We start from the raw sequence: 26,649 nt of genomic DNA, 5'->3' as shown, positions 1-26,649 counted from the left end.
CCTTTCCTGACAATCTATAACATTGTGTAACTCATATTGAACCCACTGCAGTTGTGCTTCAGGTATTTTAATAAAACATGCTTCATTCATTGCTTAAAAAGAACTGTGTTTTAGTTTGAGTTAATAACTCTTCTCAGCTACACATTTTCAAAAACTTAACAGGTCTTCAGTTGTCAAAAATTTGATCAAACAGTGGCATCCAGCGGGGAATGCATATGTATATTGGGAACAGGGGGAGCTGTGTCTATATCTCAGCTATGTTCATTTTATCAAAGTTTGAAAGCTAGTAGAAAGTAATAGAAATCCAAAATTTTAAACTCAGGAATACATCTCTAATTTACAGTATGCAGTAGCACTATTGTCTTTACTGATTCTTTAAATCCTTGCAGTCCCACCTGTGTTACATGACTTCACTCTGTATCTGCCTCCTTTAGTTATTGCTGGACTGCTTTCATTTCATGATAGCACCATTCAAACCATTATCAGTTTCTGACAGTTGCTTCTGCTACTGCTATCTTCTCTGACCCAAAGCTACAAAATTCAATACAACTCCTGCATGCATTGATAGGAAATACAAGTGATTAAAACCCCTAAAGCTTAATTTATTGTGAATTGAATTTACATGAATATAGTACGCCTTAGTCTGAACAAATCCAGTCACATTCAAGACCAGCTATTTGTGAAATAAGCCTTTTTCTTAGAGTTAACATTTTACTTTACCAAAAAAAAAAAAAATCTAAAAATAAGTGCCCGAGCTTTCTACTGCCTATGAGAGATAATGATAAAAAACTCAATGCTTAAAAAGTATTTCCACTTTATCACCTCAGATGTTGCCAACTTACTTCATGGAGGTATTTCCATTAATACTTCTGTTTCTAGTCAGTATTTATTTAATTAGTCCATGGTGTACTTTATTTTTATATTTAATTGAAAAAAAATTGAATAATTCAATTTTTAACTGAAAAATAACATTGAAAAACATTAATGGGGATGATCTTCATTCTTTGCACACCCAGCACACCCAAAATCCCTTCACAGCTGCCTCCTCGGTCTGAAGTAGAATAGTGACCGAAGTTCCCTGCACCATTTATATATGGTGCAAGGGCCACTCCATTTACATAACTTGTAAATTGCATGTACATAATTTGTACATACCAGTGCCAAATACAAAGTCCTGGCCTGCCTCCAAGACTCTCTATGCACAAGACTTTTGGAGGCCAGTTATGGAAAACTTCTCTGCAGTGAAGAGCAGCGTAACCCTGTTTCCGCAAAAGAATCTAAGGATGAAATTCAGGCTGTGTGGGAGGAATCATCAGCAATTTGGCCATGCCTAGGAGGCATCTACATGCACTCTGCACCATGGAGGAAGACTTCTTCTTGGCCCTGTGTCGGATTTAGGGACCGGCAGGGAAGGAGTCATCATGGTAGTTGGGAGTACATAACAATAATAACACACCAGTGAAAGTAGTTTAGGGGTTGCACTCACTTTTCTAAAGTCCTTATTCCCAGCATAATTTCCATGCATAGAGCTCCATTTCCCAGGCTTTATTTTACAGGTGAAGTGAATTTCACCCTATACCCATGTGCTTCAGGTGAATATATCATTGTTTGCTGAAAGTGTTCTGATGCTCTGTTATTAGTTGACATATTGTCCACTCAGAGCTACAGCAGACATTGGTTTGTATTACAAAATACTCTTATTGGGGATAGCCATAGAACTCATATACATAATGCATTTGGAGAAAGCTTCTGAGAACAGCCAGAGCAGACTTGGTTATCCTGGCATTTTTATTGTAGTTGACCAGAACAAGCAAGGATCTACTGGATAATGTTCTTTTGCAGTGCTCGGAGTTTAAAATTACTGTCTAAAAAGAGAGGCATATGAACAAAGAATTCATTTCCAATTGTATATATCACCTCTAACTATGTGTTCTGTAAAATAATGTTGAGAGATCAGTATACTGTTCCTTTTCGGAATAATAATGTAAAATACAGTCTGTGATCCAAACCCCAAAGCTTTGCTAGAACATTTATAATTTAATTTAAATAAATGGGGATAAATATTATGTGTATGTCCTCATTTTTCTTGTTCTCACACACTCTCCTTAGTCATTCATAGATTCATAAATTTTAAGGCCAGAAAGGACCATTGTGATCATCTAATCTGACCTCCAGTATAACACAGGCTACAGGATTTCCATGAATTAATTCCTGTTTGAACTAGAGCATATCTTTTAGAAAAAAATATCCAATCTTGATTTAAAAATTACCAGTGATGGAAAATCTACCATGACCCTTGATAAATTGTCCCAATGGTAAATTACTCTTACTGTTAAAAATGTACACCTCATTTCCAGTCTGAATTTGTCTAGCTTCAACTTCCAGCCACTTTTTCTGACAGACTGAAGAGCCAGCCCATTATTAAATTTTTGTTCCCCCTGTGGGTACATGTAATCTTTGATGAAGTCATCTCTGAACCTTTGTTAAGCTAAATAGATTGAGCTTCTTGAGTCTATCACCATGAGGCACGTTTTCCAATCCCTTCATCAATCTCATGACTCTTCTGTGGAGCCTCTCCAATTTATTAACATCCTTCTTGAATTGTGGCCACCAGAACTGGACACAGTATTCCAGAAGTATTGCACCAGTGCCAAATACAAAGGTAAAATAACCTATCTATTGCTGCTCAAGAGTCCTCTTTGTATACATCCAAGGATGCATTAGCCCTTTTTGTCCACAGCATCACACTGGGAGCTCATGTTCAGTTGTTATCCACCATAAACTCTAAGTCTTTTTCAGGGTCACTGCTCCTTGGGATAGCTTTTCTCACCCTGTAAGTATGGTCTACATTCTTTGTTCTTAGATGTAAAGTTTTACATTTGGCTATATTAAAACACATATGTTTTGCTTGCACCTAGCTTATTAAACTCTGTATCACTGACCTGTCCACTTCATTATTTACCAATTCCCCAATCTTTGTGTTGTCTGCAGACTTATTCAGTGGTGATTTTATGTTCTCTTCCAAGTCAATGGATGAAAATATTAAATAGGGCAGGGCCCCAAACTGATCCTTCAGGGACCCCACTAGAAACACACCTGCTCAGTAATGATTCCCCATTTACAATTACACTTTGAGACAATTCAGTTAGGCAGTATTTAATTCATTTTAATTCATTCATGTGTTCCATCTTAATTTTATATCTTTCAAGTTTTTTTATCAAAATGTCATGTGGTACAGATCAGATGTCTTACAGTAGTCTAAGTATATTACATCAGTGCTATTACCTTTTTCAAGTAAACTTGTAATCTCTTCAAAAAAAGATGTTAGTTTGGGATGATCCAATTTTTATACACCCATGTTGATTGTCAGCCAGGCACATCATGTCAGCCACTTACACATCTTAGTTAATTGAGTCCCATATCAGCCATTCCATAATTTTACAGTTGTGTGCCTTGAATCCCTCCGCTATTGCATCTGTATAAATACTATGCGTAATCTACATTACCTGTATATAGGTTTCAGAGTAACAGCCGTGTTAGTCTGTATTCGCAAAAAGAACAGGAGTACTTGTGGCACCTTAGAGACTAACTAATTTATTTGAGCATAAGCTTTCGTGAGCTACAGCATCCGATGAAGTGAGCTGTGGCTCACGAAAGCTCATGCTCAAATAAATTGGTTAGTCTCTAAGGTGCCACAAGTACTCCTTTTCTTTTTAGCTGTATATAGTTTATTTGCAAGCACATATATAGACTGAAATATATAACACTTTCCTATGGACACAAATACATTGTACTGTATTTTATTTACTCGAATAGTAAATACTGATTTATTCATGTCCAAGTTCTATCATCTTTAGGTAAAACTCCAAATAACACCCTGTGACAGGGTATTAGTAGGGGCACCCTGGAGGTTGCTGCATCCCTGGGAAGACTGTAGGCTTAACTGAAGCCAAATAAACAATTTCTTTGGGGGATTACTGACTTTTGGGTGGTGACTGCTGGGCTAATGGAGCAATTGGCTCAGTAATTGGGAGGATATAAGTGGGAGGAACAGGAAGCAGAGGGGAAAGCTCAGATGGTGAGTCTGGGCTAAGAGGTGAAGGGTGTATGGAAGATGCTGCTAGCTGTAAGCCTGAAGTTCACTGTTATACTGTGTAAGAAAAGAATAAATACACATGTGGCAAAAGGGTAACAACCTTGTGTTTGTTTGTGACTGTGAGACCACATGAATTGGCTAGGCATTGTGGTACACTGGGTAGTGACCGAGGCACCCTGTGACACACCCATAGAAACTTTTCCTGGGGAAGGACTGACTAAAGACCAAAGGGAGACTTCAGTATTTACCCCACAATTATCATGTTTGCTTAGTTGAGAGTTCTTCAGCAGGTTGTTAATACTAGGAGAGTCTAAAAAGAGCTTGTTGATACTGTGCACTTTCCCAAAATTTAACACCACCACCTATTTAAAATTAATAATAGTACCTAGCATTTTCCAGCTGTAGTTCTAAAGGTGCTTTACAAAGGAGATCAGTATTATCCCCATGTTACAGATGGGGAAACTAACGTAAGGCACAGGGAGGGGAAGTGACTGGACCAAGGTCACAGAGAAAATCAGTGGCAGAGCCAGGATTTGCATGCAGGTCTCCTGAGTTTCAGCTCCTGAATATTAAGTGTTATTCAATTTTTTGTGAATGTCTATTGTTAAAGATGTATTTCACCAAAGGTTTTAATCAGATTTTCAAGGACAGAAAACCTCAAGTTAAAAGAACTGTACAAAAGCAGCAAATATTATAAGACGTTACTAGAAAAACATTCAAGGCTGATTAAGAGAGCATATACTGTACTTCCAGGAGTTTTAAAAGTGTGTTTAGAGATGGGAGCACATTCAATCCATTCTTCTTGCACATGGTCCACATTAAGGTCCACATTAAGATTGGAAAGAATGACATGGCTTGATCTATGAACGGTGTTAAGGGAGGATACATCCATCGGAATTGCATGAACAGCAAAGGCAGGTGAATAAAAGAGACTTCAAAACACTGTAAGATTATTCAGTTTTCTCCTTGATGATATTAATGAATGAATGAAGGTTTGTGCTATGTAGAGCTATGTAGAGTTGGAAGATTTTTTTTTCTAGTGAGACAAATTCTGATATTATTTTTATACCAATGTAACTGAGAACAGCCCATCTAGCCCATTGTCTTTACATAATGTGCAATATATCTCCTTATGATTTTGGAATAATAAAATGAAAGAGAAAAGAGATGAAAGTGAAAAAAACATATGTAAAACTTGCTTATTGGAGCAGATCTTTGATGAAATACAGATAAAATGGCAGATCCCTTCTGGATATCATCATTAATGTTCTTTGCAGTATGGGATGTGCAGTAGATGCCATCTAATGTCAGCCTTGTTTCCCTTAATTATATTGACAATCAGAGATTCAGATAGTGGAAATTGTTAGACACTTACTGCTATAGGAAAACAGCCAAGATGCCCAAGGAGTCTTCTCTACCTGAGTAGGTCAATTGACCTAATATCCAAGGCAATTATCTCAACTTCTTGCCTAGCCTCAAGGGCATTTTCACAGGATCAACTTAATACAGCTAGAAACTGGCTTCAGGACAACCAAAGTGTAATCTTGTATTGGGAACTATTCAACAGGTTTCTGTTCAAAATCTCACAAAATCTCCCTCACAGTTTGATCAGTATTACGATATAGTAGTTTCTATAGTCTTGAAGGACATAGAAAGAAAAATATGGTGCTACAATTACTATAACTACATGGTTTTGCCCTTTTGGGGGAGCAAAAATGATAGTAGTAGTATTCCAACAATATGCAGCAGTTCCAGTTACAATAACAAAGGCAGGATGCAAGAAACTTACACATTAAGGTCTTGATTCAGCAAATTAAGTCGTGTTAAACTATCATTGCATGAGTAATCCCATTGAAGTTTGTTGACCAGCTCCATAAGCATCATTACAAGAATATCTGGGCTAATGGCTCAATTTAGTGACTTGGCTTAACATTTGCAAAAGAGCCTAAGTGACTCAGGAGCCCAGCTCCCATTTTCAAAATTGATTTAGGCTCTTAGGCCCAGATTTGTAAGGTGTTAAGGCATGGATCTACTCAGCATTGCAAAGCTTGAGGCCTGGATCTTTAAAGATATTTAAGTGGCTATCTGCTTCTTTAGGTACCTACATCATCCATTTATGCACCACTGACATTTTCAAAGCTGCCATTCACCTGCCAGCAAACACAGCTATGTCTCCTAGGTGCCTACATTTCTTCTTAGTTGGCATTCAGAAAGCAGCCGAAGCCTTGGCATCACTTCACAGCTAATGAGCTGTTCTGAGTCCTAGTTCAAGCCAACACTCCTGAAAGCCCAATGTGGGATATTCAAAGTAGGCTGTCTTGCCCGTGAGCCCTGATCCTGTATGCATGCTCTGAACACACCTAAGACCTGATACCTGTCAGACCTGCAGCGGGAGGGCTGGGTGCAGACCACACTGGGTGAGGCAGTAGGGCACCCACACAAAAGAGACAGGCCCAGAAGGAAATAAAGGATGAGTGTGAGAGAGGTATTGAGTGTGACTATGAGAGAGAGCAGAAGAGGGAAAGAGGGAAAAAGATAGTTTCAGCTGCTGGGGCAATGGGTAAATAAGTGGCTGACCTGGCTTGGGGGACTAACTACAGGAGAGAGTTCATGGCTGAGGATTCTGAAAGGAGAGAGGCCTCTATCTCTAGCCTGTCAGACAGGTACATCATGTCAGCCACTTACCCACCTAATCCCTTCTCCTCAGCATTTCAGTCCTGGCTATCTTAGCCTGCTGAAGATCCCTTTCTTAGGTGACTAACTCTTCCTGTGTATTGTATAGGGAGTCTGGGTGCCTTGTTCGGGGCTGGGGATTCCATCTGGCAGTGATCTGCCAAGGCCTGGGACTAGGTGTTGCAACATTAAGCAGAGCAATACCTAAAGGCCCTTGAGGATCAGGACCTTAAACACTCTTGAAAATGTTACCCTGGGTCTCATACATGGTTGAGCATACTAGCTGCACAATTTTCTTTCCTTCCTTTCTTCATTAATTAAATGTCTTGGTAAATCATAAATAGTAGAGGTAGAAGAGAATGGATGGTAGGTCCTTGGTGTGTGTAACAGTGACACTGGCTTAGCTGTTTTTTTGAGAATGATTTCCCACAGGGTATCACAGTGGACATAAGATTGTGTCTAAACACACAAATATAGCTTTTGAGATTTTTACTGTGTTCATCTGGAAAAAAAAATCATCAAATGTTAAATGTGTGCGGGTTTGTCATCAGCAGATGTAATAGGTGTTTCAGTAGGGGAAGTAGAAAAACAGAGTTTTGTACAATAAATATCACTATTTTTTAGTTTGTCATTCACCTGTTCGTACCATACTGTTCTTCACATTTTCATTCTATATACAGCTTCTCAGTGACACTAGAACTTGGTAGCAAAAGAAACAGAGGGTCCGGTAGAAACATGCCTAACTTGCTCATATCTGATTGATATTAGAGAACTTTTAGAACCGTCAGGAATGGGACTTTGTCACAGTCTCAAGGACTTTTTCCTTTGAGTATCCCCTTTCATGATGTGTGCATTAAGAGTAGTTAGTAGGTTTTGAACTGGACTCAGAATCCAGACTCTCTTGTTATTTCAAGGGCTACTTTCAAAGGTATATTCAAACCAAGTACATTTCTGTATTTTTTCATGCATAGGTCACATGATAAAAATTAGAGATAGGCCCCAGATGGGGAATTCTATTCAAGTGTTGCACCTGTTAACTGTTCTGCATCAGAAGGAATACTCAGATGCCAATCATATGTAAACATGTTGTAAATAAACTATTGACATTTAAAATATGGACTATTAAAGTTTTTATGAGGCACATTATAAATGTTAAAGAAATTAACCTCTTCTCATTGTAAGCTTTTACTACTAATCTTTGGTTGTATGATGTATGTCCTGCTGTGATTTACTATCTGCCTCTAGTTTTGAAAGCTAATGTCCTACATAAAGACATCAGCAGGTTGAAATTTAAACTTCACCTCAGCCAGTCACTGTTGGATTCCCAAAATAAGAGTGGTTGGTTTTTGTCCCTTGAATATCAAAACTTCCATTGATTCCATTCCACTGACTTTAGCAGAAGCATATTCAAACCAAAAGGAACAAGATTACTTGCAAAATAACATCATCCAAATTAAGAAAACAAATTTATTTGAAGGGGAAATACTTTTAATGATTTTAAATAAAACATGTGAAGTTACATTTCATAATTTGATAGAATGTGGTACAAATTAAAATAATCAAAAGGTCAAATATGAAATTTACTAATTACATGTACTTAATGTTTTACATTCAGTTTTGAAACTGTAGTGAAGCATTAGGTGATAAGAAGAAAAGCAACTAAATCCTAAGGATTTTTAAAAATTATTTTGCATCTGTCAAATCACTTTTTCTCCATGCATGAGCTATTGTACTGATAATTTTTTGGCAGAACTCAGACATCAGGAAAGTTTTAATTTAAATAGTTTCTCTCATTGCTCATCACCTCCCTGATTCTGGCCCTCTTATTGTAGAATTAAGGAAACAGTGGCCTCTAAAGAGGTCAGTCAGACTGTTTCTTTGGTATGCGCTTAAAGAATTTAATTGGATCTTTTCATTCTAACTGGTTACTTTCGCACATGCCATGTGATAAAGTCTTATGTTGGCTTTCAGCGTTTGTAAAATCATCTTGAGTTTTTTAATTAAAAAAATATCGCCTCAACATTAGAAACAAGGAAAACAGCATTTTCCAGTTAATGGAGTTTTTCAATAGCAAATGTCTTTAAAAGATATCCCAAAATTAAAAAGACTGCCCATTTATAACACCTTTTCCATATATCAAAAAGCTGAAAAAATGAAAAACACAGCTGTATGTATTTTATTTTTAGAAGAATCAATTTCTGAACACAGCAAACATATGTCTATGTGTGCATATATCATAAATTGACTGATTCTTTCAATTTTAGTTGAGAACTCAAGCTGTGGGTTTCAGCCAAGGTCCAATGACCTATTTTTCCATCTCTGTCTTGCAGATATGCCTCATTAGCAAAACCTGTGTATCCAGTTGCAAAAATCTCCATGCTAATATGCATTTTATTACTCATGAACATCTGGGGAATAGGAAAATGAGATGGTGTGTTCCTGCTAGCAGTAATATGCATATCTCTTGTGTATTTCTTTGAATTCACTTCTTTTTAGGATACAGGGTCATTGTTCTGGGCCGGGGGGCGGGGGGAGAATAGCATTTTTTCCATCTGTTTACCTTTAGTTCTTGTATGATGATGGTAATTCTATTAAGGTGGATGGGCCTGATCCTCGCAGACACTGATGGGTCCCCATTGATTTCAGTGGGCATTAAAGAAATCAGGCATTTGAAACCTGTTTTATAATGGGTGTATGTTGTTTAGTTTTTGTTTTGGGTTACTGTGTTTAAATGTAATTGTTTTCTGGAAAAGTGATTATATTTCTATATTATGGAAAACAATCAGAGTCAAAATCCTGCAGAGTAGAGCTCTAATGCTTTTATTTGGTAATCTTCAAAGATGTCCTACAGTATTCCCCCTTTATGCTCATTGCTCAAGGTAAGAAAATCTAACCACATATTGTATTTGCCATTTTTCTTCCAACCAATCAGCCAAGAAATACAACCAACCAATCAGCCAAGAAATGAAACAAAGTTATTTTCAAATCAACCACAAAAAATATTTTTACTGATGAAAATTTTAGAGCTAGAGGGACCAATATTTGTGAAGTGCTGAGCCTCTCCTGATAAGTGCAGTGCTTGTCATCCCTGCTGGAGTCAAAGCCCTACCACTAGACCAAGACTATCACTGCACCCTCTGTCCAGGTCTATGTGCAAATAGGATAGTCTGTCCTTCAGTCTTTCACTCTTGTGTGGAAAGGGATGCCAGCTTTAACATCATCCTTCACCCTTCTCTGGATGCTGCAGAGGACTCTCTGTAGATCTGGAGTCTATGGTGGAGGGAGGAGGTGGAAACAGGGGCTGGTGGAGAATTCCAAAGTAGAGATGAGAAGTCTAACACAGACTAATATCATTATCTGTTGTTATATAGCACCCTCTGCTTCAGATAAAATTCTTGAGAGAGCTTCAGGTACCATTGTCTACAAACAAACATTCTGGTCCAAATCTAATGAAGTTCATGGGAGTCTTTCAACTGGCTTCAATGGGCTTTGGATCAGCATCTTACTCATCCTAGACATATGCATGTCTTGATAATTCATTTGTGTTTGGGTATGGATTTAAAATGTGTAAACATACTTTGTGTAGGTGATGAACAGAAGTGGATTTTTAGGATGTGACTGAAAAACATGTTGTAGGGCCTCTTTCTGCACCCCCACAAATATAAATCAGAAATAAATCAACTGAAGCCAATGGATTTCCTGTGGTATAAAATCAGTACTAGATTAGCATCAGTCCTGAGGTATTCATATTAAAACAAGCAATTGAAGAGAGGTGCTTCCACTACTTCACCCAGACAAAGGCTTCTAGTTCTCTTCTGAAATGAGAGAAAAATATGAGAAGGCTGGGAGGAAATTCCAAACAATAATAAATACAAGAACAAAGAGCAAGTCTAGGGCATTTCATAGTGATAGATATAACTCCTTTCACCTTCTTATTACATCCTCAAAAAGGAGGCAGGGAAGTATGTGACAAGCACATTGATTCATCTGGATTTTTCACATCGCTTCATTTGGAAAAAGCAAGAGTCCTTTCTTAGTCCTTGCATAGGAGAAAATACCCATTTGTTCAAGGACTGAATTAAGAACAATAGATTCAGCCCTATCTGAAAAAAGGAGAGAAATTAATACATAAAAATACCTAATACATCATTTTATATTTCCAGTAAGGGGAAAATATTTTGTTATGTACTGTAGGTGTGTAATATGTTAAGTTATGTGCCATCGGATTACAAATGACAAAACACCATCTCCACACTGAAATTTAAAGTAGTAAATAGCTATAATGAAGCTCATTATGCATTTGTTTTCAGCTAGGAGAACAGCAATCAATTCACAAAATGGTATTCACAGCTGAAACTAAATGGTGAACTGGCAAGGTGCAATTGGGTAAGTGTCATAGTTATTCATGGTCTTATATCCAAGTGAGAGTTTGTCTGCATTTTAATTACCAGAGAGCACTTAACATCTAACTATGATAAAATATAGAAGAGTTGTACCCATGTGTCATTATATTTTTATAAATATAAGGAGTGGGCATTGTTGTTTTTGGACTTCATGCAGTAGATGTTTTAATTTTCCCTTCTAGAAAAAATATTTCAGTTACAGTATTACTCCAGTCAATCTCAGTCAGATTTTTAATTTTCACAGTGCTACACATTAGCAACATCATACAAATATTTTGCAATCCTATTTAAGGGTGAAATTTTGCCTAATTACATTACATTTGATAAATGACTTGGTATAGCTTTGCAAAATGCTAGTTTTGTAGGGTTTTTTTGGTCCTTTGTCCGAAAGTCCTTTGCACAAAGTGATTTGAAGTTGGTTTGTTTGTTTGTTTTGGTTTCACAAAGTGAAAACTATTCTTCTCTTCAACAAACATTTAAAAAACTTCATAGAAAAAGATATTTTATCACTTTTTTTCAGACTTAGTGAAAGCCCAAGATTGGGGATTGCTTTAAATGTGAAATTATTCACAGAGTGCTAAATTTCAGTCCTATGTACTGACTAAGGCAATTATTCTGCTGCTGCTGCTTCTGTATGAGCGCACCTCAAATGCACCTGAAATTCACCTTTGTGATTGTCCTTGCCGAATTGGGGTTTAAATTAGCTATCTGGCTTATACCAAAATCATGGCCAAACTCCCACTGATTTCAATGAGAGCAGGAATTAACTCTTAAATAACTTCCTAACAGATTTGTCAATTGTGACTTGAACAACAAATCCTTCTTCTTTCAATTCCAAGAAAATAAACATTTCATCAAAACTCCCTTCTGCTTACCTTTTTGACCCACAATAGACTTTATGGGCCAAATTCATCCCTACTAAGAAGACTTCAGTCCCGTTTATTTGTGGGCGTGGAGTCAGTGTGGAACCTGCCCTGTGAGCAACTATGAGAAAAAGTGAGTTGGTTATAAAAAGCCCAAAGGCCATGAAGGCAAGGTTATTTTGTTTTGTATGGTGTATTCCTAAGGGAGTTTCATTAGTTATTGCTATAATGTAGATTATTCTTTAGAAGCAGATATTCTGTATATATTTGGAAAGGGTAAAATAATTCTTTCCTCTGTGTAAAGCCTTTCTAACTTAGTTTGAATTAATTTATCCAAAATAATGTTGAATAAAAGGTGAAACAATGTTTTAAATCCAATTGTGTGTAATTTTCTTTTTTTAATGAGAAACTGACCCCGGCACTCTCCTTGACTGTAGAATAATTACTATCTGCTATTACTAACACTTCCAGAAATAAATGATCTAGCCAGGATGAAAATTAACAAGCAAGGCTGATCGAGCTGCCACGAACACATTCTTTAGCTTCAGTGTCATCTGACATTGTTCACTCTCTCCCCCATTAGGCAGTATTTTAGGGAGTTTTACTCACTGATCATTGAATGCTTTAGTTGTTTCACTGGCTTTGGAAAAATAGTCAACTAGAACAAGGGAATGTACCTTGTTCACATCATTCAGTAGAGACTCAAGTGATCTATGTAATGGTAACTTAGTAAAATTGATCATACTGTATTCAGAACTGGAATAAAGCAATTTAGCAATTTTTTTAAAAAAATATTAAATTAAAAGCAACATGATCTGTTAACTTAGTGCATACTTTGATTTAAGAACTGTAATGTATTGAAAATTAATGCAGGCCATTATTTCTATTATGGTCACTGACAGTGTGGTTTTTCATAAGCATAAAATGGCATTTTAATACCTCAAGTTCATAAATATTTGTTTATGTAATTTCTTACAAATTATATCTGATTTTCATGAATATTTTGTCAGGTAGGTTTACCCATGCAGTTTCTGTCCAGACAGAAATGAGAACAGAATGTGCTGATTGGTATTAAAGACAATACAGACACAGTATTTTGGGAAAAATCTACCTTTATTTCTTTACTTTGATATAAACTCTGCTATTATACCATGTATAATACTTTGTATATGGAGTACAATGACATCAAAAGAGCAAGGAGGGTATGTGGCTTCAAGACCACATCACAGGAACCACAAAATCACACCATGCCAGCCGACCATGCTAGCTTGTAGAAATGATTTTTGAATCTCTTCTTTTGAAGAATGAGTCTCTGTGGTAGCTTGGCCCCTTGGCAATGTTCTAATATTCTTTATTAAGTGAAAATGAAATTTTTAAAGCTTTGAAAGGGGGCTACAAGGATTTTCTTCTCAGACAAGATGGTAGTTACTGGTATTTCCTAGGTCCGTTACAGCTAGATTTGATGTTTTAATATTACATGATATTTATTAATCTATTAATAGTTGCTCTCATGTTAGAAGCCTTCATTTGCTTCACCCAATGACTGGATCTCAATCCTTAGAACTGCATTTGTAACAGGAAATTAAACTGCTGATTGCCAATTCATTCAAATACTCTGTTGGCTTTATCAAAATGCATCGTCATATCATTTAATTATGTTACTTTTTGGTCAGTGTTAAATCTCTGGAATGGTGGAGCTTTTGCATGATTTCCCCAAACACTGTAGGCTATTTGTAAGTCATAGTTATATCAGGAACTTGTATTTAAGATGAAAAATTCCCAAGAAAATATTTGAGGTTTGGGTTGATTGTAACTTCCACTCCTTTTGCTTGCTTCTCTGTCCTCCCTTGACTTCCATGGATCTATACTGTCTTGGTTTTCCTCCTACATCACCGGCATCCCTCCCCTTTCTACTCTCTAGCTGCTGTCCTCAGGGTGCTGTTCTTTGTCCATTCCTTTTTTTCCCCCTCAACACTTTGCCCTTTGGTCTCATCCATTCATATAACTATTCAAATATGCTACTATCTCTGTGCCAATGATTCACAAATCTACTGCTCCAAACATTGCTTCTCTCCAAAGCTCTTGACTAGCTTTTTGACATATCCTTGATATCCTGCTGCCAGCTCAGTCAAAACACAGCAGAAGATGAGATTCCTCCCCCTACTTTTCCTCACTTCTCTATTGCTACTTACAAAAGTACCACTCTCCTGTCAGCCAGCATGGCAATCTCAACCTGCGTTTCATCTCCTCTTTTTCCTCCCTCGGGTATATCCAAGCCGTCCCAAATCCTGTTATTTTTCTCTCTACAGCATCTCTTTCTAGCCACCCCTACACATAAAATGCTTGAAAATTATTGGTTATATTGTGCCTAAAATAATGCAACCTCCTCCTCTCTGGCCTCCTCAGTTTCCACGCAAATCTCTTCCAGTCCATTCTGAACTCTGCAGTTAAAATGGTCTTCCTTGCAAATAGTTTAGAAAATGTCACTCCCTTCTTTGAACCCCCTCAATGGCTCCCTATCACCTTCAGTATAAAGTTCCAGTATATCAGTAACAAGGTGCTGCATAATTCTGTACCAAGCACAAGAGAACATTTGAAAGGGAACTTGTAATGAACAGTAATGTAAGAAGAGAAAACAGAACCCAAACAGCTGAAATCCGGGGGACCCCAGCTACCACAGGGCCACAGACCCATATGACAATATTAAAACGTAAATTATCTGTTTGGGGTGGATTCTTGAAAAGCAGTCAGTGTTGGTCTAACTCTGCTTCTGTTGAAGTCATTGTGGGCTAGATTCACAAAGGTGTGGAGATGCTCCTTCAGTCTCTCCTGTTGAAGCTGTTCCAATGTGAATAAATAATTTAAAAAAGTCACTGGAGCAGAAGGACTGGATCCTGAGTCTCCCATGTGAGTTCTCTAAGCACTAGGCTACAGTTATTCTCATTCTCTATGTCTCTGTCGCCCAATGTTTAAGCTGTTTCACTGTGTCTAAATGATGAAAGAATCATTGGGCCAGAGAGAGAGCAAGCATGCTATGAGCACACTTACCAGATCAAGCCCTGCAGGTTTGGAACACTTATCTTCCTGGTTCGTTCATTCTTCTGGGGCTTCGGCATCTGAATGGCTTGGACTGTAGTGTGCATGATCAGAGGCAGAAACCTAGGTGCTTATGGAACTTCTGCTTCAAAATGTTAGGTGCCTACAAAGTATGGGGGCAGCTGAACGGGGGCTTTGTGAATCCCAGTGGGGCCTGATTGTGAAATTTAGGTATCTGAACTGGCAGTTATCCTTTTGTGAATCTAGCCCTGGGAACTTTTTTCATTTACTTCACTGGGAGTAGACTTAAGCCAACACTGAGAGCTTTTGAAAATCCCACTATAGGTTCTGAGTTCTGTGTAAAATATTGACTTTCACTTCCCATCTTAAACTGTTGTTGTTGACTCAAGGTGTCTGAAGTTCGAAGCGAGTAAAAGGATTCTTGTGTATATTGGGCTATCTCCTTACCAAGGTTCTTACTCAGCCAAACTCTCATTGTCTTTCATGGGAATTTTCATGGGAGTAAGGATTTCAGGACTTGGCTCACAGTTTGCAAAATCCTCTGGGATCAAGGCACCACACCTAAATCTCTTTGTGAATCCAGTCCTGTACAGATATACTATAATTATTATATATAAAACAAAATCATCATCATATCGCATTTGTTCAGTAATGTAAGGGCTGGTCAGGCAGAAAGTTACATTTGTCTTTTCTAGGAAAGTTAGGCATATTTTTCTTTCTGCTCTTGTATTGTTACATAGCATTTATGCATGTAACCTGAAGGGAAATAAAATGATATTGCATCAAGTTAGCCACCATCCGAAAGGTCCAAATTAACCTCTCTGCCAATAAACAAAATCCTTTCATTAACCATTGTTGCATTTAAGAGCTATTAGCAGTGAAGCATACGCTTGCACTAGTGCTTTTTTTAAGCACTTTTAGTCCAGTGATGTCTGCCATCTCCAGACATGCATAGCAGAGAGCATTTAAACTATTAACAAACACTTAACTATCACTAAAGACTTATGCTTTCTACTGGGGAAAAACATCTAGCGAGATATGACATAAGTCATTTGAAACTGCTGCGCAAAGATGAGATAACCTGGAAATGGAAACTTGAATATATACAGGTATTTTTTACTGGCACATCTTACTGTAAATTGATTAGATAATATAATATACAATGTTGTATATTAAAACTGAGCCTTAAATTGCCACATTATGAAAACTATCTCCTGCTTTCATTGGTGTTAATAACAAAACAACCTTTAATTTGCTGGGAGCAAGATTTTGCCCTTGAACAGTAGAAATAGCAGCAGAATTATCTTTTAAATAAAGAATAACATATATGTTATGGGACCTAATGCATATTATGGGATTGGTACATGGTTTGTCTGAAACTTGGGATTTAGGCAAATTTGGCACTGATTTATACCTCGTGCAATCCCATTGATTTCAATGGGTGTAAACCAGTGAAAATTAAAGAGAAAAGAACAAAGTTAGTAAACTCATGCATAGTTAAGGATGAATAATTTAAAACTGCCCAGGCTTCTGGATGGCTAATAAGATTAGGAGCCTTTCACACCCACTTCACTAATTTGAACATGTCAAGGGGCCAGATTCAAATATGGGCTGCCAGGAGTGGCAAGTCTGCTTCAAGGGAGCTTTGAAAGGCATCTGAAACGTCTGCTCTGCCAGCTGGCTAGTGCAGTCCCAAAAATGGACAGTGCATGTTAGGGAAAAATGGAAAATGTGACCAACCCAGCACTGATTCAGCATATCCCTCAGGCAACCAACCCAGCTGTAGTCTAAAACTACGTTCCCTTGGAAGAAATCCCAGGAAGAACAGTGATAAAACTCTACTTATACCCTGGAACATAGCTGCCCCTGAGATTTTCACCCTCTTGCACCTTCATGGGTGAATCAAGCCCCACATTAGCAATGACAGTAATGCATTTCTAGTTCATGGTTGTTCAGTGATCCAGGGCTGGCCTTATGGATGGGTGAGCACCCAGGGCATCATGGGGTCAGGAGGTGCCATGGTCAAGAGTAGTGTTTCTCAAACTGGGGGTCCAAACCCCAAAGGGGGTCACAAGGCGATAGTAGGGGAGTCACAAGACTGGCGGCTTCTGGCCAGGTGCCCAGCTCTGAAGGCAACGCCATCACCAACAGCAGTGCAGAAGTAACTGTGGCATGGCATGCTATGATATAGTACTGCTACCCTTATTTCTGCGCTGCTGCTGGTGGCAGTACTGCCTTCAAAGCTGGGTGGCTGGAGAGTGGCGGCTACTGGTCAGGAGCCCAGCTCTGAAGGTGGCACCTAGCTCTAAAGGCAGTGCCGTCACCCGCAGCAGCACAGAAATAAGGGTGGCATGGTGTGGACCCAGTTCAACTCTTTGTGGATAGCTGTTCACATCCTTAAATCAATACAAATGGGCCCTTGTTAAAAGTCAGTCTCTACCGCAAATGTGCATTGAATCTGAACTACCCTCAGCTCTTAGCCAGAGAAATGGTCTCGATCTGTCTGGATTACCAGCATCTTTTATAAGTGGACTGTACGTGGACACAGGAATAGAATATATTTTAAAATAAATGAAATTACAGTCTTCGGAATGTTGTGGTACACCCTCAGGATATTTCCCTGCATACACAGATAATACCCTTCTTTCTTAAGAATGTAATACAGTGGTCACATTAGCAAGTTGACATCTGCTACCCAACACTGCTATATGGTCTTGTCTGGGATACCAGTTTTCTGCTCTGCTTTTTAGAAGGAAAAAAATGTGGTAGCTTGTGTGCTTGCTGACAAATGTGGTCTCCATTAAAAAGTCAATTGTAATTTCAAAATGCTAAAACTAGTATAGAGTTAGGTGAGACAGTGAGCTAGTACAACCTTTCCATACTTTGGCCCCTTTTTCCATACCAGGTTCCCCTGGGAATTACCCTCTCCTCCAGCCAGGTCCCTCATAATCTGATTTTGCATTATAGAAAGGGCATGGTGCTTATGATCTGCTTAACATCTGCTTATGACCTTTTCCTACGGTCGTAAATTAGCCTCCAGGTTGAGAACTAATCCGCTAATCTAGGTCTGTTCACGCCTCATTTTTCAGTTGTGGCAACCTGAGTGCAAATCTAGGGAAAGATAAAATCAGAATTGAGTTGCTGCATTCTCATCCCCAGTGGATATTTGTCCATATCTTAAAAACGTGATGATTATTTTTTTTACCTGTGTGATACTCTTACCAGGAGAGGTTTAAAACTAGAATAGAAGGGAAGTTAATAGCAGAGTCTCCAGGCTGGAACTGTAGTTTAGAATCGAGGTGCATTGACCTAAATATTTAGTCTTGCTTACCTACACTCTTGATTGAATTTGGTGTTGATTTTCATTGACTGTAACCCCGTTGATGTAAAATATCCTCCAGGGACTAGGTTGAGACCAATATATAAGACCAATACATTTCCAATTTTGATTTCAATGGGGTTGCATAGTGTTCAAGTCAACATAGAATAGGGCTCATTATGTCTCTCTAGGTCTAGGCTATGCTATTAGTTCATCACTTTCATTAACATCATATTTGAAGAATGATATAAAATAAAATGTTTTCAGAATTATTATAGTATAAATAGAGCTAACACAAGCTTGAGACCAGATGCTTTTGTGGTGTATCATTTATATCATAATGGAATACAATAGAAATTGTAGTTTTCAAATGATATATTCTAATCCCTGGAGCTGATTATTATAGAACTGATTGAAAATTTAGATTACATTTCTGAATGTTTCATCTTGTTCTAGGTTTGATTCTTCGAATATTATTAACAATATGATTCCATTATCAAATCAAAGACATTAAACTGTTATTTGATGAAATATATTTTGGTTTTCATGAGTTTAAGTAAGGCTTAACACACAAGCCAAGTATTCTGATTTTCCTAAAGTAAAATGGTACTAAATTGTTTTGTATCTAGGTTATGCACAATCAAACTCAAGCATTGTTCTTATTATGTATTATTTGAAATTTTTTCCAGGCATTGGTATAAATGAGCAGCAAAGTTGGAGAAAATGTGACGTATGTCCTGTAGTGGTTTATTAAAATTCAGAAAGCCTTTTAATATTAGATACTGAAAAGTAATTTCCCTAAAGCATGCAACATGAGTCAAATTTGTATCAATGTTTAACACACAGCATTTTCGATTTTCAGACTCCTTTTATTTTCTTTTGCATCATTTTCCACAGAAACATTTCCATACAGCTGTTAAGTAAATTAATATCATTATCTCTAAAAATATAGAAACAGTTTTCTTTGTATTTTAATCTATTTATCTAGTGTGAGATCTGATGTAGACAAATGTTTCAGGTCATATTTTTCTTGAACTTTTGATACTGGTGTAGGAAAGTTTGTTTGATGATGCAAACAGTAAGGGACAGTTTGCATTTACTTTTTGTCTCTTCAGTATTCATAGTTTCAATTATAAACTTGGACTTGAATTCTGATTACTCCTGCCCATTCATTGGTGATTTTGCAGGTTTATTTTCATGTCTATTCATTTATCTTCCTTACTCTGCAGGTTGCTTCCATATGTTAACTAGGTTTTTCAGATGAAAATTAGTCTGCCAGTATTAGCATAAAACATTCAACCATATAACTGCGTAAACCTGTGAATGTAAGATTGATTAAAGACTATATGCTTTATCCCTTTTTAACAAAACACTGTGTTCTCCAATTCTTTAAAGAAAAAAAGATTAATCAAAGAAACATGACTTAAGATCTACAAAAGATGCCATTAATGCAAAAAGAAAGATTCATTCCCTACAATGAAAAGGATGATACAAGAGGTACTCCAGAGAATACAATGATAGAAATATGAACAGGGTCTTGGTTGTTGTACTAAATGTGGAGCTATTGACTTTCAGGTAAATGCTTTTTTATCAGCTCTACCAGGCACTGCATATGTAAATCTAATTATTTGCTGTATTAAACTTAAAAGTAAATTCACATACAACATTTACATTACAATGATGCCAAGAACCTGGCTTAACCCACAAATGGCAGACAATGCAAAAGGGAAGTATGAAAACCATCCTCCCTTCATTTGGTTGCATCTAATGCTACTACTGATTGGGTAGGGAAGATTAGCTATTGCTCTGAGGCTCCTGACACTAGAGGCTTGTCTACATTGTGGAGTAATGTGCACTATGGGCGGAGGGGGAGGGGGCATGTTTTTTAAAACACACTAATGCGTTACACATTACTTGGTCCATGTAGACTCTGCTGGTGTCCACTAGCAGTTCTCTAGTGTGCTTTAACACAGTGATGTTTGAAATAATACTACATTAAAGCTTGCTAGGGAGACTTTAATACACACCAACAGGAGCTACATGGACCAAGTAATGTGCAACCTGTTTGTGCACTTTAGAAATCATATCCCTGTAGTATGCTTTGCCACCATGTTCACAGGTTCCAAGTCACATCACGTATAATATGTAGACAATATCAGCTGAGATAAACAGTGCTTCATTATTAAAGCTGAGCTTTCTGACTATCTTTCTATATAATTGCAGGTCCTGTAGAGTCTTTGTAACTTCTGTGGGTATAAACTTGCATAGTCTGCGTTATAATGATATTAAGGGACATGAGAATAGTAGCAAGATAAATTTTGATTCTCCCATATATGAGTAGTAGAACCCAGAGACTTTTAAAAATGCATAATGTTAGGGTTAGGTGATATACTATGTGGGGAGAATGAGGGAGTTGTGTATTTTTTTTATGAGTATCATACTGTGACATTCTGGGGTGCCAAACCAGACCAGAGAGGGTTTGTGTCACCACCTGACCTGTAATCTTGAGTGCCTCACAATGCTTTGTGGCTGTACTGCCCAACCTGGGCTGCTCAAAACCAGCCTAACAACACGCAGGTCACACCAAGAGAGTGTGCTAGACAGCCAAGGTTCAGCAACTCTGATCCCAGCTGCCTGGCTACAGCCCCACAGCCTTGGTTACTACTTGATGGGTGATGCCAACACACTTCCAGTCCCAAATTTTCCCCAAACTATGTGTTCTGCAACATTCAGCCCTCTCCTGGACAGATCAGAGAAACAATATGATTCATTTGTTCCTCTAAATACACAAAACACATCAGAGTTTATTAACTTAACTGGAGTGAATATACCCTTTGCTTTAAACACAACACTGGGTTTGTTTATGGTAAAAATCAGATGACATTTATTAATCAAATATACCTAGGATTAAGTGAGTTAAAGTACAAGGAAAAAAGACAGAAAGAGTTACAAGTAAAACAAAACAAAATATGCTTCTAAGAGCCTAAAACTTATTCTAGCAAGTTTTTGTTCAATGCTTTGTTCAAAATGGCCTTTCAGACCCACAGTGTCCCAACAAGATGGTGATTCACCCTCTCCTCTGTCAGGATTTCTCCCAGAGGTCCAAAGGTGCTGGTACCTTTGTCTTTTTAGTTGAAAGAGAGAATTTGGGGTTCTCTGCCCCATTATTTTATAGTCCATTGAATCTTTGAAGTGGATTCTTCTGAAGGATACCCCTTAAAGTAAAGTTTATTCAAGCTGCGAGGAAGGAGACAGGAAGTCTGGTGGTGAAGGAAACTCCATGCTCTGTCTTCACCCACTTCTCAGCTTAATAGCTTTCTTTACTTAATGTGTAAAAATGGACCTCTTAATACTGTTAATACTCATCATGTATGTACATCACATAAAATTATTAATGATCAGTGAGTTATTAGTTTTCAAATGATACCTCACAAAGCATACTTTGTACAAGATTATTACAATAGTGTGTAGGGTGTGAATACAATGGTGCTTACTGTCTCATATCTGCGCCTTAGTTTATCCGTGTGCTATCGTTTTGTCTGAATGCACAGAGTTAAATCAAAGTAGGTGGTGAGGGAGGTAGCTAACCAGAAATGAATTAATGGTAAAGAAAAGGTGATGATATAAGGATTTTTGGAGAAACAATGGGGAAGCAATTAGGTAGGAAATAAGCCGTGGCTTGGTACTCACTAGACTGGTAAAGTTTACTCTTCCCAGGCCAAACTTAGCATCATTGGGCATACTAAAACCTTCAAGATGCTGGCCTAAATAAGAAGGGGGCTTCCTGGGAAGTGTCAGTGAGTGCTAACAATAGAGCAAGGAGATACAATGGGAGAGGCAGCCAGAGTTGGGGTTAACTGACCTGAGGGAAGAAAAGATTATGGTGTAAATAAGGGGAACTATGTGCATAGGTCTTTATTGATTTTACCCGTTGCTTGATAACTTTGGGTGAATAAATAGTACTTTATTTTGAAGAAGCTGTTTTTGAGTCACTGTAATCAGCTCTTGTCATAGGATTCTGGAGTGAAAGGGCTAACAGGTGCCAAACCTAGTTGTGACTGTGGGGTCAACACGTAGACAGGGAACTGCAGCCCAGAGATGTGAGTGGTACTATTACATGGTTCCACCCGAAGAGAAATTCAGGAAGCCAGGTCGGTCACTGAGTCTCTTTCATGATATAAAGGGGAGCAATATGGCTCAGGACTGGAAGCCATGGAAAATGAGTACAAGATGGCAAAGGCTGAGGTCTTTAGGGCTGGAGCATCTGCTCTCCATGAAGAACCTTCCAGTTTGCTGAGAAGGTTGTTGCATGTCTTGACCTTTGCTGCTATCTTGCTCAGGTGGCTTTTATATGTCAGTGTTCAGTGGAAAGAATGAGGAGTACTTGGGGCATCTTAGAGACTAACACATTTATTTGAGCATAAGCTTTCGTGGGCTAAAGCCCACTTCATCAGATGCATGCAGTGGAAAATACAGTAGGAAAAAAAAAAATATATATATATACAGATAACATGAAAAAATTGGGGTTGCCATACCAACTCTAATGAGACTCAGAGAAAACAGCAATATCGGGGTGTGGCTTGATGCCTGGTTTGGATCTTTAACAGGTTTTGGGAGGCCAGTTTTGACATGAGCCAGATATTCAGCAGTCTTCCTTCACCGGTGACCCTTGTGAAGAATTGAGCCAGCCAAGAATGGGCACGTGAGCTAAGATGTTTCAGGAACTCTGGAAGGATGTCATAGCAGCAGGGGTGCCAAACTTCATGTTATATATATGTCCAGCTCTGTTCATACTATCGGGCCCACACCACAAGTCTTCCTACTCAACATTGAGGGTTTATCAACAGCCACGCAACATTTAATCAGCGTTCTTGCTTATCATCATGCTATCAACGTGATCTGCATACAAGAAACTTGTATTTTATCTAATGAAGACAGCTGATACAAGATCGATGGCTTCAACCTGATATGCCACGCTGCACACCCAAATCATGGCCATGCCACATATGTTGGAAGAATTATTATCAATAACTGTTTTCCTCATTACTTATAGTTGAATGTATATAAACAAAACCATTCCTTTTTGATTCTCCTTAAAGCTACTGACAGGTTTCAGAGTAGCAGCCGTGTTAGTCTGTATTTGCAAAAAGAAAAGGAGTACTTGTGGCACCTAGAGACTAACAAATTTATTTGAGCATAAGCTTTCGTGAGCTTATTATTATTTTGTTAGTCTCTAAGGTGCCACAAGTACTCCTTTTCTTAAAGCTACTGAAACCTTTCTGTATTTGAGAATGTCTATGGTTTAGATGCAGTAACTGAATCTAGCAAATAACTTGTTTACAGATTTCAACTAGGTAATTCACAATAACTTCATAAATTAACTCAATGTACTAAGAAATTAGTTTTCCCAAAAAAAGGTGTATTCACACATAGACCTTGATTTTATTAATCTAGAATATTTAGGGGCCTACCAAATTCATGGTCCATTTTGTTCAATTTCATGGTCAGATGATTTAAAAAATAATAGATTTCATGATTTCAGCTATTTGAATCTAAAATTTCATTGTATTGTAATTGTAGAGGTCCTGACCCCAAAAGGAGTTGTGGGAGGGGGCGTCTCAAGGTTATTGTCGTACTGCTACTCTTACTTCTGCGCTGCTGCTGGCGGTGTTACTGCCTTCAGAGCTGGGCAGCTAGGGAGTGGCGGCTGCTGGCCGGGAGCCCAGCTCTAAAGGCAGAGCTGCCACCAGCAGCAGCGCAGAAGTAAGCATGGCCTGGTAGGGTATTGCCACCCTTACTTCTGCACTACTGACTGCAGAGCTGGGCCCTCGGTCAGCAGCCACCACTCTCCGGCCACCCAGCTCTGAAGGCATCAGCACAGAAGTAAAGGTGGCATGATATGGTATTGTCACCCTTACTTCTGTGCTGCTGCTGGCAAGGCACTGCCTTCAGCGCTGGGTGCCCAGCCAACAGCTGCCACTCTGCAGCTGCCCAGCTCTGAAGGCAGCACAAAAGTAAGTGTGGCAATACCATGACCTCCCCAAAATAACCTTATGTCATAAATATAAAGGGAAGGGTAAACCCCTTTGAAATCCCTCCTGGCCAGGGGAAAGCTCCTCTCACCTGTAAAGGGTTAAGAAGCTAAAGGTAACCTCGCTGGCACCTGACCAAAATGACCAATGAGGAGACAAGATACTTTCAAAAGCTGGGAGGAGGGAGAGAAACAAAGGGTCTGTGGGTCTGTCTATATGCTGTCTTTACCGGGGATAGACCAGGAATGGAGTCTTAGAACTTTTAGTAAGTAATCTAGCTAGGTACGTGTTAGATTATGATTTCTTTAAATGGCTGAGAAAAGAACTGTGCTGAATAGAATAACTATTTCTGTCTGTGTATCTTTTTTGTAACTTAAGGTTTTGCCTAGAGGGGTTCTCTGTGTTTTGAATCTAATTACCCTGTGAGGTATCTACCATCCTGATTTTACAGGGGGGATTTCTTTATTTCTATTTACTTCTATTTTTATTAAAAGTCTTCTTGTAAGAAAACTGAATGCTTTTTCATTGTTCTCAGATCCAAGGGTTTGGGTCTGTGGTCACCTATGCAAATTGGTGAGGCTTTTTATCCAACATTTCCCAGGAAAGCGGGGGTGCAAGTGTTGGGAGGATTGTTCATTGTTCTTAAGATCCAAGGGTCTGGGTCTGTAGTCACCTAGGCAAATTGGTGAGGCTTTTTACCAAACCTTGTCCAGGAAGTGGGGTGCAAGGTTTTAGGAAGTATTTTGGGGGGAAAGACGTGTCCAAACAGCTCTTCCCCAGTAACCAGTATTTGTTTGGTGGTGGTAGTGGCCAATCCAAGGACAAAGGGTGGAATATTTTGTACCTTGGGGAAGTTTTGACCTAAGCTGGTAAAGATAAGCTTAGGAGGTTTTTCATGCAGGTCCCCACATCTGTACCCTAGAGTTCAGAGTGGGGGAGGAACCTTGACACCTTACAACTCCCTTTTGGGTCACGACCCCCAGTTTGAGAAATGCTGTTGTCCCTTATGAAATCTATATAGTATAGGGTAAAAGTATACAAACAACCAGATTTCACAGAAGGAGACCAGATTTCATGGTCCATGACACATTTTTCATAGCTGTGAATTTGGTAGGGCCCTAAAAATAATATTTACAAACACATTTAAAATGTAATCAGACATTTACCTTTTTATCTATCTGTCTGTTTATCCCATACCCATCTTCATGATATATGGACATATCTTACAAACTGAAAAATATAAGCACATATGGATATCTATATAAAACTGGTAATATTATTTATATTAATTTGGATCAGACTCTAAATAAAAAGAACACATTGACAAGAAAGAAATAAACTGATGAGGTAAAACAAAGTACCAATCCATAGGTACATACATTCCCTTAAAAATGAAATCAACAATGAGTTTTGTAAAGACACTGAAGCTTGGGAGAAACTGGGTGACTCTGGGATACAGAATCTTTCCCCTCTAGTTCTCCAGTTCTGCCTAAGCTATTACGAACTGCTAGCTATTTGCTGGCAGGTGTGAAATAAATTTCTAGTATCCACTTTTTTCCTATTATACTCATGACAAAAAACACTCTCACAACTGAGACTAATTAGCTTTTTTGCTGATGGTCTCTACAAGGTGGGCAAGGACTGTACGGGTATAAAGACTAATTGAATTACACTCTCACCTTTAAAAGCAGAGCTCTCTCAGGATGACTAAAGTTTATGTGGCATAATGAGTAAAGCTGCAGTTCTATTTCTTGTTCTGTGGATAAAATACCAGTAAACTTCATCCTCCAGTGGCATGCAGTGGCATAGCCATGTCAGTCCCAGGACCTCCAGTGATGTCAGTCTTCCATGAAATAGGAAATCACATAATTTTTGCTTTTTAAAATCCTACATACAAGTCCCTTTCAAATTTTTGTCTTCTGTTTTTTTGGGGAACAGTTCAATAAATGTTTGTATCTTTCTCACAACATGCAGACATCAATTTTCTGAAGCTGACATGAATGGAGGGATGCTTTTAATGAATCAAGCAATAACTTGTGGTAAGCTGAATGCCAAAATGAATGAATTGTACTCATACATCATATTACTCACTTGAGAGAAACATCCATAATTGAGGGTGTTAGAACAGGATCAGAATGGATGAGGCTGCAATTAATGGTGCAATAATTGTTCACCATTCTTGCTGCTCAAGAAATAAAAGAACTAC

This window comes from Natator depressus, chromosome 1 (assembly GCF_965152275.1).
Source record: "Natator depressus isolate rNatDep1 chromosome 1, rNatDep2.hap1, whole genome shotgun sequence".
Lineage (NCBI taxonomy): Eukaryota > Metazoa > Chordata > Testudines > Cheloniidae > Natator > Natator depressus.
Note: the sequence above shows the minus strand (reverse complement) of the source record.